Genomic DNA, 13,494 nt, shown 5'->3' with positions numbered 1-13,494 from the left:
TAGCAAAACGTTCTTTCCTCATATGCGCCTAAACCACGTCACCATCTTGTAAGACACGTGGTTTCCTATGCATGTTGGAATTCTGTTTGTACACGTCATACACAGCTTCAATCTTCACACAAACTTGTTGGTGTAGTTACATTATGGCCTTCAAATTGTCATTTGCATCCTTGTGAACCAATTCACCATTTGGAAATGAAATGAAATACAAAGGCTTGTAAGGATTCACACCATACACCACTTACGTAGGCTTATAAGGACCTTCAGCTTTTGGCATCAACTTTTGTTTGGAAAACGTTGTTTCCTCATATGCACCAACACCAAATCACCATCTTGAAAGACACGAGGTTTCCTATACATGTTGGAATTCTGTTTGTACACGTCAATCACGGCTTCAATCTTCACACTAGCTTGTTGGTGTAGTTTCGTTATGGCCTTCAACTTGTCATTAGCATCCTTGTGAACCAATTCATCGTTTGGAAATGGAATAATATACAAAGGCTCGTAAGGATTCACACCATACACCACTTACAAAGGCTTGTAAGGACCTTCAGCTCTTGGCATCAACTCTTGTTCAAAGTGAACAAAGGTTAGTTTGATTAAAATTTCATCTATCTCTTTTTTCCATGCATAATTGGCCTATATGAAGCCTTTATAACAAAGTTGGTGGTTACTAGCCACCCAACCAACTACTCAGTAAAACTAATAATGGAAATTAAAGAAACTCATGAAACCACACAAAAAAACGTCTGACACACTAATGAATGAAAAAAGTGTCCATGCTCCATTAAGGAGCAAAAAGAAGCATTAAAGTGTAATCCAAATCCACCAAAGAGTATCAACAATGGCTAGAAGGCTTGACGAAGCAAAAAGTAACAGTTTTGAGCACTTATTAAGCCTTTAAAATGTTGCCCTAGCCTTCATGCGACCCTAATTTAATACGTAGGTTACCATGCACAACCCAACCATTGAGTACAAACCACCTTCTAGCCTACTAGTAATCACTAATCCATCACATTTTTCGGCTTTTCATGAGCCATGCATGGATCCTCCCCTCCCTCTTTGAAAGGAAATGACCTTAATTCATCAAGGCCATCCTCAACAAGATACGGTGAAAGGTCTCCCACATTAAAGGTAGCATGCACTCCATGGTCTCGTCCCAGATCAACCTTATAAGTATTATCATTGACATGTGTCACCACTTTGTAAGGACCTTCAGCTCTTGGCATCAACTTTTGTTCTTCGTTTTGTTAGCAAAACGTTCTTTCCTCATATGCGCCTAAACCACGTCACCATCTTATAAGACACGTGGTTTCCTATGCATGTTGGAATTCTGTTTGTACACGTCATACACAGCTTCAATCTTCACACAAACTTGTTGGTGTAGTTACATCATGGCCTTCAAATTGTCATTTGCATCCTTGTGAACCAATTCACCATTTGGAAATGAAATGAAATACAAAGGCTTGTATGGATTCACACCATACACCACTTACGTAGGCTTATAAGGACCTTCAGCTTTTGGCATCAACTTTTGTTTGGAAAACGTTCTTTCCTCATATGCACCAACACCAAATCACCATCTTGAAAGACACGAGGTTTCCTATACATGTTGGAATTCTGTTTGTACACGTCAATCACGGCTTCAATCTTCACACTAGCTTGTTGGTGTAGTTTCGTCATGGCCTTCAACTTGTCATTAGCATCCTTGTGAACCAATTCATCGTTTGGAAATGGAATAATATACAAAGGCTCGTAAGGATTCACACCATACACCACTTACAAAGGCTTGTAAGGACCTTCAGCTCTTGGCATCAACTCTTGTTCAAAGTGAACAAAGGTTAGTTTGATTAAAATTTCATCTATCTCTTTTTTCCATGCATAATTGGCTTATATGAAGCCTTTATAACAAAGTTGGTGGTTACTAGCCACCCAACCAACTACTCAGTAAAACTAATAATGGAAATTAAAGAAACTCATGAAACCACACAAAAAAACGTCTGACACACTGATGAATGAAAAAAGTGTCCATGCTCCATTAAGGAGCAAAAAGAAGCATTAAAGTGTAATCCAAATCCACCAAAGAGTATCAACAATGGCTAGAAGGCTTGACGAAGCAAAAAGTAACAGTTTTGAGCACTTATTAAGCCTTTAAAATGTTGCCCTAGCCTTCATGCGACCCTAATTTAATACGTAGGTTACCATGCACAACCCAACCATTGAGTACAAACCACCTTCTAGCCTACTAGTAATCACTAATCCATCACATTTTTCGGCTTTTCATGAGCCATGCATGGATCCTCCCCTCCCTCTTTGAAAGGAAATGACCTTAATTCATCAAGGCCATCCTCAACAAGATACGGTGAAAGGTCTCCCACATTAAAGGTAGCATGCACTCCATGGTCTCGTCCCAGATCAACCTTATAAGTATTATCATTGACATGTGTCACCACTTTGTAAGGACCTTCAACTCTTGGCATCAACTTTTGTTCTTCGTTTTGTTAGCAAAACGTTCTTTCCTCATATGCGCCTAAACCACGTCACCATCTTGTAAGACACGTGGTTTCCTATGCATGTTGGAATTCTGTTTGTACACGTCATACACAGCTTCAATCTTCACACAAACTTGTTGGTGTAGTTACATTATGGCCTTCAAATTGTCATTTGCATTCTTGTGAACCAATTCACCATTTGGAAATGAAATGAAATACAAAGGCTTGTAAGGATTCACACCATACACCACTTACGTAGGCTTATAAGGACCTTCAGCTTTTGGCATCAACTTTTGTTTGGAAAACGTTCTTTCCTCATATGCACCAACACCAAATCACCATCTTGAAAGACACGAGGTTTCTTATACATGTTGGAATTCTGTTTGTACACGTCAATCACGGCTTCAATCTTCACACTAGCTTGTTGGTGTAGTTTCGTCATGGCCTTCAACTTGTCATTAGCATCCTTGTGAACCAATTCATCGTTTGGAAATGGAATAATATACAAAGGCTCGTAAGGATTCACACCATACACCACTTACAAAGGCTTGTAAGGACCTTCAGCTCTTGGCATCAACTCTTGTTCAAAGTGAACAAAGGTTAGTTTGATTAAAATTTCATCTATCTCTTTTTTCCATGCATAATTGGCTTATATGAAGCCTTTATAACAAAGTTGGTGGTTACTAGCCACCCAACCAACTACTCAGTAAAACTAATAATGGAAATTAAAGAAACTCATGAAACCACACAAAAAAACGTCTGACACACTAATGAATGAAAAAAGTGTCCATGCTCCATTAAGGAGCAAAAAGAAGCATTAAAGTGTAATCCAAATCCACCAAAGAGTATCAACAATGGCTAGAAGGCTTGACGAAGCAAAAAGTAACAGTTTTGAGCACTTATTAAGCCTTTAAAATGTTGCCCTAGCCTTCATGCGTCCCTAATTTAATACGTAGGTTACCATGCACAACCCAACCATTGAGTACAAACCACCTTCTAGCCTACTAGTAATCACTAATCCATCACATTTTTCGGCTTTTCATGAGCCATGCATGTATCCTCCCCTCCCTCTTTGAAAGGAAATGACCTTAATTCATCAAGGCCATCCTCAACAAGATACGGTGAAAGGTCTCCCACATTAAAGGTAGCATGCACTCCATGGTCTCGTCCCATATCAACCTTATAAGTATTAACGTTGACATGTGTCACCACTTTGTAAGGACCTTCAGCTCTTAGCATCAACTTTTGTTCTTCCTTTTGTTAGCAAAACGTTCTTTCCTCATATGCGCCTAAACCACGTCACCATCTTGTAAGACACGTGGTTTCCTATGCATGTTGGAATTCTGTTTGTACACGTCATACACAGCTTCAATCTTCACACAAACTTGTTGGTGTGGTTACATCATGGCCTTCAAATTGTCATTTGCATCCTTGTGAACCAATTCACCATTTGGAAATGGAATGAAATACAAAGGCTTGTAAGGATTCACACCATACACCACTTACGTAGGCTTATAAGGACCTTCAGCTTTTAGCATCAACTTTTGTTTGGAAAACGTTCTTTCCTCATATGCACCAACACCAAATCACCATCTTGAAAGACACGAGGTTTCCTATACATGTTGGAATTCTGTTTGTACACGTCAATCACGGCTTCAATCTTCACACTAGCTTGTTGGTGTAGTTTCGTCATGGCCTTCAACTTGGCATTAGCATCCTTGTGAACCAATTCATCGTTTGGAAATGGAATAATATACAAAGGCTCGTAAGGATTCACACCATACACCACTTACAAAGGCTTGTAAGGACCTTCAGCTCTTGGCATCAACTCTTGTTCAAAATGAACAAAGGTTAGTTTGATTAAAATTTCATCTATCTCTTTTTTCCATGCATAATTGGCTTATATGAAGCCTTTATAACAAAGTTGGTGGTTACTAGCCACCCAACCAACTACTCAGTAAAACTAATAATGGAAATTAAAGAAACTCATGAAACCACACAAAAAAACGTCTGACACACTGATGAATGAAGAAAGTGTCCATGCTCCATTAAGGAGCAAAAAGAAGCATTAAAGTGTAATCCAAATCCACCAAAGAGTATCAACAATGGCTAGAAGGCTTGACGAAGCAAAAAGTAACAGTTTTGAGCACTTATTAAGCCTTTAAAATGTTGCCCTAGCCTTCATGCGACCCTAATTTAATACGTAGGTTACCATGCACAACCCAACCATTGAGTACAAACCACCTTCTAGCCTAGTAGTAATCACTAATCCATCACATTTTTCGGCTTTTCATGAGCCATGCATGGATCCTCCCCTCCCCCTTTGAAAGGAAATGACCTTAATTCATCAAGGCCATCCTCAACAAGATACGGTGAAAGGTCTCCCACATTAAAGGTAGCATGCACTCCATGGTCTCGTCCCAGATCAGCCTTATAAGTATTATCATTGACATGTGTCACCACTTTGTAAGGACCTTCAGCTCTTGGCATCAACTTTTGTTCTTCCTTTTGTTAGCAAAACGTTCTATCCTCAAATGCGCCTAAACCACGTCACCATCTTGTAAGACACGTGGTTTCCTATGCATGTTGGAATTCTGTTTGTACACGTCATACACAACTTCAATCTTCACACAAACTTGTTGGTGTAGTTACATCATGGCCTTCAAATTGTCATTTGCATCCTTGTGAACCAATTCACCATTTGGAAATGGAATGAAATACAAAGGCTTGTAAGGATTCACACCATACACCACTTACGTAGGCTTATAAGGACCTTCAGCTTTTGGCATCAAATTTTGTTTGGAAAACGTTGTTTCCTCATATGCACCAACACCAAATCACCATCTTGAAAGACACGAAGTTTCCTATACATGTTGGAATTCTTTTTGTACACGTCAATCACTGCTTCAATCTTCACACTAGCTTGTTGGTGTAGTTTCGTCATGGCCTTCAACTTGTCATTAGCATCCTTGTGAACCAATTCATCGTTTGGAAATGGAATAATATACAAAGGCTCGTAAGGATTCACACCATACACCACTTACAAAGGCTTGTAAGGACCTTCAGCTCTTGGCATCAACTCTTGTTCAAAGTGAACAAAGGTTAGTTTGATTAAAATTTCATCTATCTCTTTTTTCCATGCATAATTGGCTTATATGAAGCCTTTATAACAAAGTTGGTGGTTACTAGCCACCCAACCAACTACTCAGTAAAACTAATAATGGAAATTAAAGAAACTCATGAAACCACACAAAAAAACGTCTGACACACTGATGAATGAAAAAAGTGTCCATGCTCCATTAAGGAGCAAAAAGAAGCATTAAAGTGTAATCCAAATCCACCAAAGAGTATCAACAATGGCTAGAAGGCTTGACGAAGCAAAAAGTAACAGTTTTGAGCACTTATTAAGCCTTTAAAATGTTGCCCTAGCCTTCATGCGACCCTAATTTAATACGTAGTTTACCATGCACAACCCAACCATTGAGTACAAACCACCTTCTAGCCTAGTAGTAATCACTAATCCATCACATTTTTCGGCTTTTCATGAGCCATGCATGGATCCTCCCCTCCCTCTTTGAAAGGAAATGACCTTAATTCATCAAGGCCATCCTCAACAAGATACGGTGAAAGGTCTCCCACATTAAAGGTAGCATGCACTCCATGGTCTCGTCCCAGATCAACCTTATAAGTATTATCATTGACATGTGTCACCACTTTGTAAGGACCTTCAGCTCTTGGCATCAACTTTTGTTCTTCGTTTTGTTAGCAAAACGTTCTTTCCTCATATGCGCCTAAACCACGTCACCATCTTGTAAGACACGTGGTTTCCTATGCATGTTGGAATTCTGTTTGTACACGTCATACACAGCTTCAATCTTCACACAAACTTGTTGGTGTAGTTACATCATGGCCTTCAAATTGTCATTTGCATCCTTGTGAACCAATTCACCATTTGGAAATGGAATGAAATACAAAGGCTTGTAAGGATTCACAGCATACACCACTTACGTAGGCTTATAAGGACCTTCAGCTTTTGGCGTCAACTTTTGTTTGGAAAACGTTCTTTCCTCATATGCACCAACACCAAATCACCATCTTGAAAGACACGAGGTTTCCTATACATGTTGGAATTCTGTTTGTACACGTCAATCACGGCTTCAATCTTCACACTAGCTTGTTGGTGTAGTTTCGTCATGGCCTTCAACTTGTCATTAGCATCCTTGTGAACCAATTCATCGTTTGGAAATGGAATAATATACAAAGGCTCGTAAGGATTCACACCATACACCACTTACAAAGGCTTGTAAGGACCTTCAGCTCTTGGCATCAACTCTTGTTCAAAGTGAACAAAGGTTAGTTTGATTAAAATTTCATCTATCTCTTTTTTCCATGCATAATTGGCTTATATGAAGCCTTTATAACAAAGTTGGTGGTTACTAGCCACCCAACCAACTACTCAGTAAAACTAATAATGGAAATTAAAGAAACTCATGAAACCACACAAAAAAACGTCTGACACACTAATGAATGAAAAAAGTGTCCATGCTCCATTAAGGAGCAAAAAGAAGCATTAAAGTGTAATCCAAATCCACCAAAGAGTATCAACAATGGCTAGAAGGCTTGACGAAGCAAAAAGTAACAGTTTTGAGCACTTATTAAGCCTTTAAAATGTTGCCCTAGCCTTCATGCGTCCCTAATTTAATACGTAGGTTACCATGCACAACCCAACCATTGAGTACAAACCACCTTCTAGCCTACTAGTAATCACTAATCCATCACATTTTTCGGCTTTTCATGAGCCATGCATGTATCCTCCCCTCCCTCTTTGAAAGGAAATGACCTTAATTCATCAAGGCCATCCTCAACAAGATACGGTGAAAGGTCTCCCACATTAAAGGTAGCATGCACTCCATGGTCTCGTCCCATATCAACCTTATAAGTATTAACGTTGACATGTGTCACCACTTTGTAAGGACCTTCAGCTCTTAGCATCAACTTTTGTTCTTCCTTTTGTTAGCAAAACGTTCTTTCCTCATATGCGCCTAAACCACGTCACCATCTTGTAAGACACGTGGTTTCCTATGCATGTTGGAATTCTGTTTGTACACGTCATACACAGCTTCAATCTTCACACAAACTTGTTGGTGTGGTTACATCATGGCCTTCAAATTGTCATTTGCATCCTTGTGAACCAATTCACCATTTGGAAATGGAATGAAATACAAAGGCTTGTAAGGATTCACACCATACACCACTTACGTAGGCTTATAAGGACCTTCAGCTTTTAGCATCAACTTTTGTTTGGAAAACGTTCTTTCCTCATATGCACCAACACCAAATCACCATCTTGAAAGACACGAGGTTTCCTATACATGTTGGAATTCTGTTTGTACACGTCAATCACGGCTTCAATCTTCACACTAGCTTGTTGGTGTAGTTTCGTCATGGCCTTCAACTTGGCATTAGCATCCTTGTGAACCAATTCATCGTTTGGAAATGGAATAATATACAAAGGCTCGTAAGGATTCACACCATACACCACTTACAAAGGCTTGTAAGGACCTTCAGCTCTTGGCATCAACTCTTGTTCAAAATGAACAAAGGTTAGTTTGATTAAAATTTCATCTATCTCTTTTTTCCATGCATAATTGGCTTATATGAAGCCTTTATAACAAAGTTGGTGGTTACTAGCCACCCAACCAACTACTCAGTAAAACTAATAATGGAAATTAAAGAAACTCATGAAACCACACAAAAAAACGTCTGACACACTGATGAATGAAGAAAGTGTCCATGCTCCATTAAGGAGCAAAAAGAAGCATTAAAGTGTAATCCAAATCCACCAAAGAGTATCAACAATGGCTAGAAGGCTTGACGAAGCAAAAAGTAACAGTTTTGAGCACTTATTAAGCCTTTAAAATGTTGCCCTAGCCTTCATGCGACCCTAATTTAATACGTAGGTTACCATGCACAACCCAACCATTGAGTACAAACCACCTTCTAGCCTAGTAGTAATCACTAATCCATCACATTTTTCGGCTTTTCATGAGCCATGCATGGATCCTCCCCTCCCCCTTTGAAAGGAAATGACCTTAATTCATCAAGGCCATCCTCAACAAGATACGGTGAAAGGTCTCCCACATTAAAGGTAGCATGCACTCCATGGTCTCGTCCCAGATCAGCCTTATAAGTATTATCATTGACATGTGTCACCACTTTGTAAGGACCTTCAGCTCTTGGCATCAACTTTTGTTCTTCCTTTTGTTAGCAAAACGTTCTATCCTCAAATGCGCCTAAACCACGTCACCATCTTGTAAGACACGTGGTTTCCTATGCATGTTGGAATTCTGTTTGTACACGTCATACACAACTTCAATCTTCACACAAACTTGTTGGTGTAGTTACATCATGGCCTTCAAATTGTCATTTGCATCCTTGTGAACCAATTCACCATTTGGAAATGGAATGAAATACAAAGGCTTGTAAGGATTCACACCATACACCACTTACGTAGGCTTATAAGGACCTTCAGCTTTTGGCATCAAATTTTGTTTGGAAAACGTTGTTTCCTCATATGCACCAACACCAAATCACCATCTTGAAAGACACGAAGTTTCCTATACATGTTGGAATTCTTTTTGTACACGTCAATCACTGCTTCAATCTTCACACTAGCTTGTTGGTGTAGTTTCGTCATGGCCTTCAACTTGTCATTAGCATCCTTGTGAACCAATTCATCGTTTGGAAATGGAATAATATACAAAGGCTCGTAAGGATTCACACCATACACCACTTACAAAGGCTTGTAAGGACCTTCAGCTCTTGGCATCAACTCTTGTTCAAAGTGAACAAAGGTTAGTTTGATTAAAATTTCATCTATCTCTTTTTTCCATGCATAATTGGCTTATATGAAGCCTTTATAACAAAGTTGGTGGTTACTAGCCACCCAACCAACTACTCAGTAAAACTAATAATGGAAATTAAAGAAACTCATGAAACCACACAAAAAAACGTCTGACACACTGATGAATGAAAAAAGTGTCCATGCTCCATTAAGGAGCAAAAAGAAGCATTAAAGTGTAATCCAAATCCACCAAAGAGTATCAACAATGGCTAGAAGGCTTGACGAAGCAAAAAGTAACAGTTTTGAGCACTTATTAAGCCTTTAAAATGTTGCCCTAGCCTTCATGCGACCCTAATTTAATACGTAGTTTACCATGCACAACCCAACCATTGAGTACAAACCACCTTCTAGCCTAGTAGTAATCACTAATCCATCACATTTTTCGGCTTTTCATGAGCCATGCATGGATCCTCCCCTCCCTCTTTGAAAGGAAATGACCTTAATTCATCAAGGCCATCCTCAACAAGATACGGTGAAAGGTCTCCCACATTAAAGGTAGCATGCACTCCATGGTCTCGTCCCAGATCAACCTTATAAGTATTATCATTGACATGTGTCACCACTTTGTAAGGACCTTCAGCTCTTGGCATCAACTTTTGTTCTTCGTTTTGTTAGCAAAACGTTCTTTCCTCATATGCGCCTAAACCACGTCACCATCTTGTAAGACACGTGGTTTCCTATGCATGTTGGAATTCTGTTTGTACACGTCATACACAGCTTCAATCTTCACACAAACTTGTTGGTGTAGTTACATCATGGCCTTCAAATTGTCATTTGCATCCTTGTGAACCAATTCACCATTTGGAAATGGAATGAAATACAAAGGCTTGTAAGGATTCACAGCATACACCACTTACGTAGGCTTATAAGGACCTTCAGCTTTTGGCGTCAACTTTTGTTTGGAAAACGTTCTTTCCTCATATGCACCAACACCAAATCACCATCTTGAAAGACACGAGGTTTCCTATACATGTTGGAATTCTGTTTGTACACGTCAATCACGGCTTCAATCTTCACACTAGCTTGTTGGTGTAGTTTCGTCATGGCCTTCAACTTGTCATTAGCATCCTTGTGAACCAATTCATCGTTTGGAAATGGAATAATATACAAAGGCTCGTAAGGATTCACACCATACACCACTTACAAAGGCTTGTAAGGACCTTCAGCTCTTGGCATCAACTCTTGTTCAAAGTGAACAAAGGTTAGTTTGATTAAAATTTCATCTATCTCTTTTTTCCATGCATAATTGGCTTATATGAAGCCTTTATAACAAAGTTGGTGGTTACTAGCCACCCAACCAACTACTCAGTAAAACTAATAATGGAAATTAAAGAAACTCATGAAACCACACAAAAAAACGTCTGACACACTGATGAATGAAAAAAGTGTCCATGCTCCATTAAGGAGCAAAAAGAAGCATTAAAGTGTAATCCAAATCCACCAAAGAGTATCAACAATGGCTAGAAGGCTTGACGAAGCAAAAAGTAACAGTTTTGAGCACTTATTAAGCCTTTAAAATGTTGCCCTAGCCTTCATGCGTCCCTAATTTAATACGTAGGTTACCATGCACAACCCAACCATTGAGTACAAACCACCTTCTAGCCTACTAGTAATCACTAATCCATCACATTTTTCGGCTTTTCATGAGCCATGCATGGATCCTCCCTTCCCTCTTTGAAAGGAAATGACCTTAATTCATCAAGGCCATCCTCAACAAGATACGGTGAAAGGTCTCCCACATTAAAGGTAGCATGCACTCCATGGTCTCGTCCCAGATCACCCTTATAAGTATTATCATTGACATGTGTCACCACTTTGTAAGGACCTTCAGCTCTTGGCATCAACTTTTGTTCTTCCTTTTTTTAGCAAAACGTTCTTTCCTCATATGCGCCTAAACCACGTCACCATCTTGTAAGACACGTGGTTTCCTATGCATGTTGGAATTCTGTTTGTACACGTCATACACAGCTTCAATCTTCACACAAACTTGTTGGTGTGGTTACATCATGGCCTTCAAATTGTCATTTGCATCCTTGTGAACCAATTCACCATTTGGAAATGGAATGAAATACAAAGGCTTGTAAGGATTCACACCATACACCACTTACGTAGGCTTATAAGGACCTTTAGCTTTTAGCATCAACTTTTGTTTGGAAAACGTTCTTTCCTCATATGCACCAACACCAAATCACCATCTTGAAAGACACGAGGTTTCCTATACATGTTGGAATTCTGTTTGTACACGTCAATCACGGCTTCAATCTTCACACTAGCTTGTTGGTGTAGTTTCGTCATGGCCTTCAACTTGGCATTAGCATCCTTGTGAACCAATTCATCGTTTGGAAATGGAATAATATACAAAGGCTCGTAAGGATTCACACCATACACCACTTACAAAGGCTTGTAAGGACCTTCAGCTCTTGGCATCAACTCTTGTTCAAAATGAACAAAGGTTAGTTTGATTAAAATTTCATCTATCTCTTTTTTCCATGCATAATTGGCTTATATGAAGCCTTTATAACAAAGTTGGTGGTTACTAGCCACCCAACCAACTACTCAGTAAAACTAATAATGGAAATTAAAGAAACTCATGAAACCACACAAAAAAACGTCTGACACACTGATGAATGAAGAAAGTGTCCATGCTCCATTAAGGAGCAAAAAAAAGCATTAAAGTGTAATCCAAATCCACCAAAGAGTATCAACAATGGCTAGAAGGCTTGACGAAGCAAAAAGTAACAGTTTTGAGCACTTATTAAGCCTTTAAAATGTTGCCCTAGCCTTCATGCGACCCTAATTTAATACGTAGGTTACCATGCACAACCCAACCATTGAGTACAAACCACCTTCTAGCCTAGTAGTAATCACTAATCCATCACATTTTTCGGCTTTTCATGAGCCATGCATGGATCCTCCCCTCCCCCTTTGAAAGGAAATGACCTTAATTCATCAAGGCCATCCTCAACAAGATACGGTGAAAGGTCTCCCACATTAAAGGTAGCATGCACTCCATGGTCTCGTCCCAGATCAGCCTTATAAGTATTATCATTGACATGTGTCACCACTTTGTAAGGACCTTCAGCTCTTGGCATCAACTTTTGTTCTTCCTTTTGTTAGCAAAACGTTCTATCCTCATATGCGCCTAAACCACGTCACCATCTTGTAAGACACGTGGTTTCCTATGCATGTTGGAATTCTGTTTGTACACGTCATACACAACTTCAATCTTCACACAAACTTGTTGGTGTAGTTACATTATGGCCTTCAAATTGTCATTTGCATCCTTGTGAACCAATTCACCATTTGGAAATGGAATGAAATACAAAGGCTTGTAAGGATTCACACCATACACCACTTACGTAGGCTTATAAGGACCTTCAGCTTTTGGCATCAAATTTTGTTTGGAAAACGTTGTTTCCTCATATGCACCAACACCAAATCACCATCTTGAAAGACACGAGGTTTCCTATACATGTTTGAATTCTTTTTGTACACGTCAATCACGGCTTCAATCTTCACACTAGCTTGTTGGTGTAGTTTCGTCATGGCCTTCAACTTGTCATTAGCATCCTTGTGAACCAATTCATCGTTTGGAAATGGAATAATATACAAAGGCTCGTAAGGATTCACACCATACACCACTTACAAAGGCTTGTAAGGACCTTCAGCTCTTGGCATCAACTCTTGTTCAAAGTGAACAAAGGTTAGTTTGATTAAAATTTCATCTATCTCTTTTTTCCATGCATAATTGGCTTATATGAAGCCTTTATAACAAAGTTGGTGGTTACTAGCCACCCAACCAACTACTCAGTAAAACTAATAATGGAAATTAAAGAAACTCATGAAACCACACAAAAAAACGTCTGACACACTGATGAATGAAAAAAGTGTCCATGCTCCATTAAGGAGCAAAAAGAAGCATTAAAGTGTAATCCAAATCCACCAAAGAGTATCAACAATGGCTAGAAGGCTTGACGAAGCAAAAAGTAACAGTTTTGAGCACTTATTATGCCTTTAAAATGTTGCCCTAGCCTTCATGCGACCCTAATTTAATACGTAGGTTACCATGCACAACCCAACCATTGAGTACAAACCACC

The sequence above is a fragment of the Lactuca serriola genome, chromosome 4 (genome assembly GCF_051521515.1).
Source record: "Lactuca serriola cultivar US96UC23 chromosome 4, Lser_US96UC23_V15, whole genome shotgun sequence".
Taxonomy (NCBI): Eukaryota; Viridiplantae; Streptophyta; class Magnoliopsida; order Asterales; family Asteraceae; genus Lactuca; species Lactuca serriola.
The sequence above is the reverse complement of the archived record's forward strand: the minus strand, read 5'-3'. Positions refer to the sequence as shown.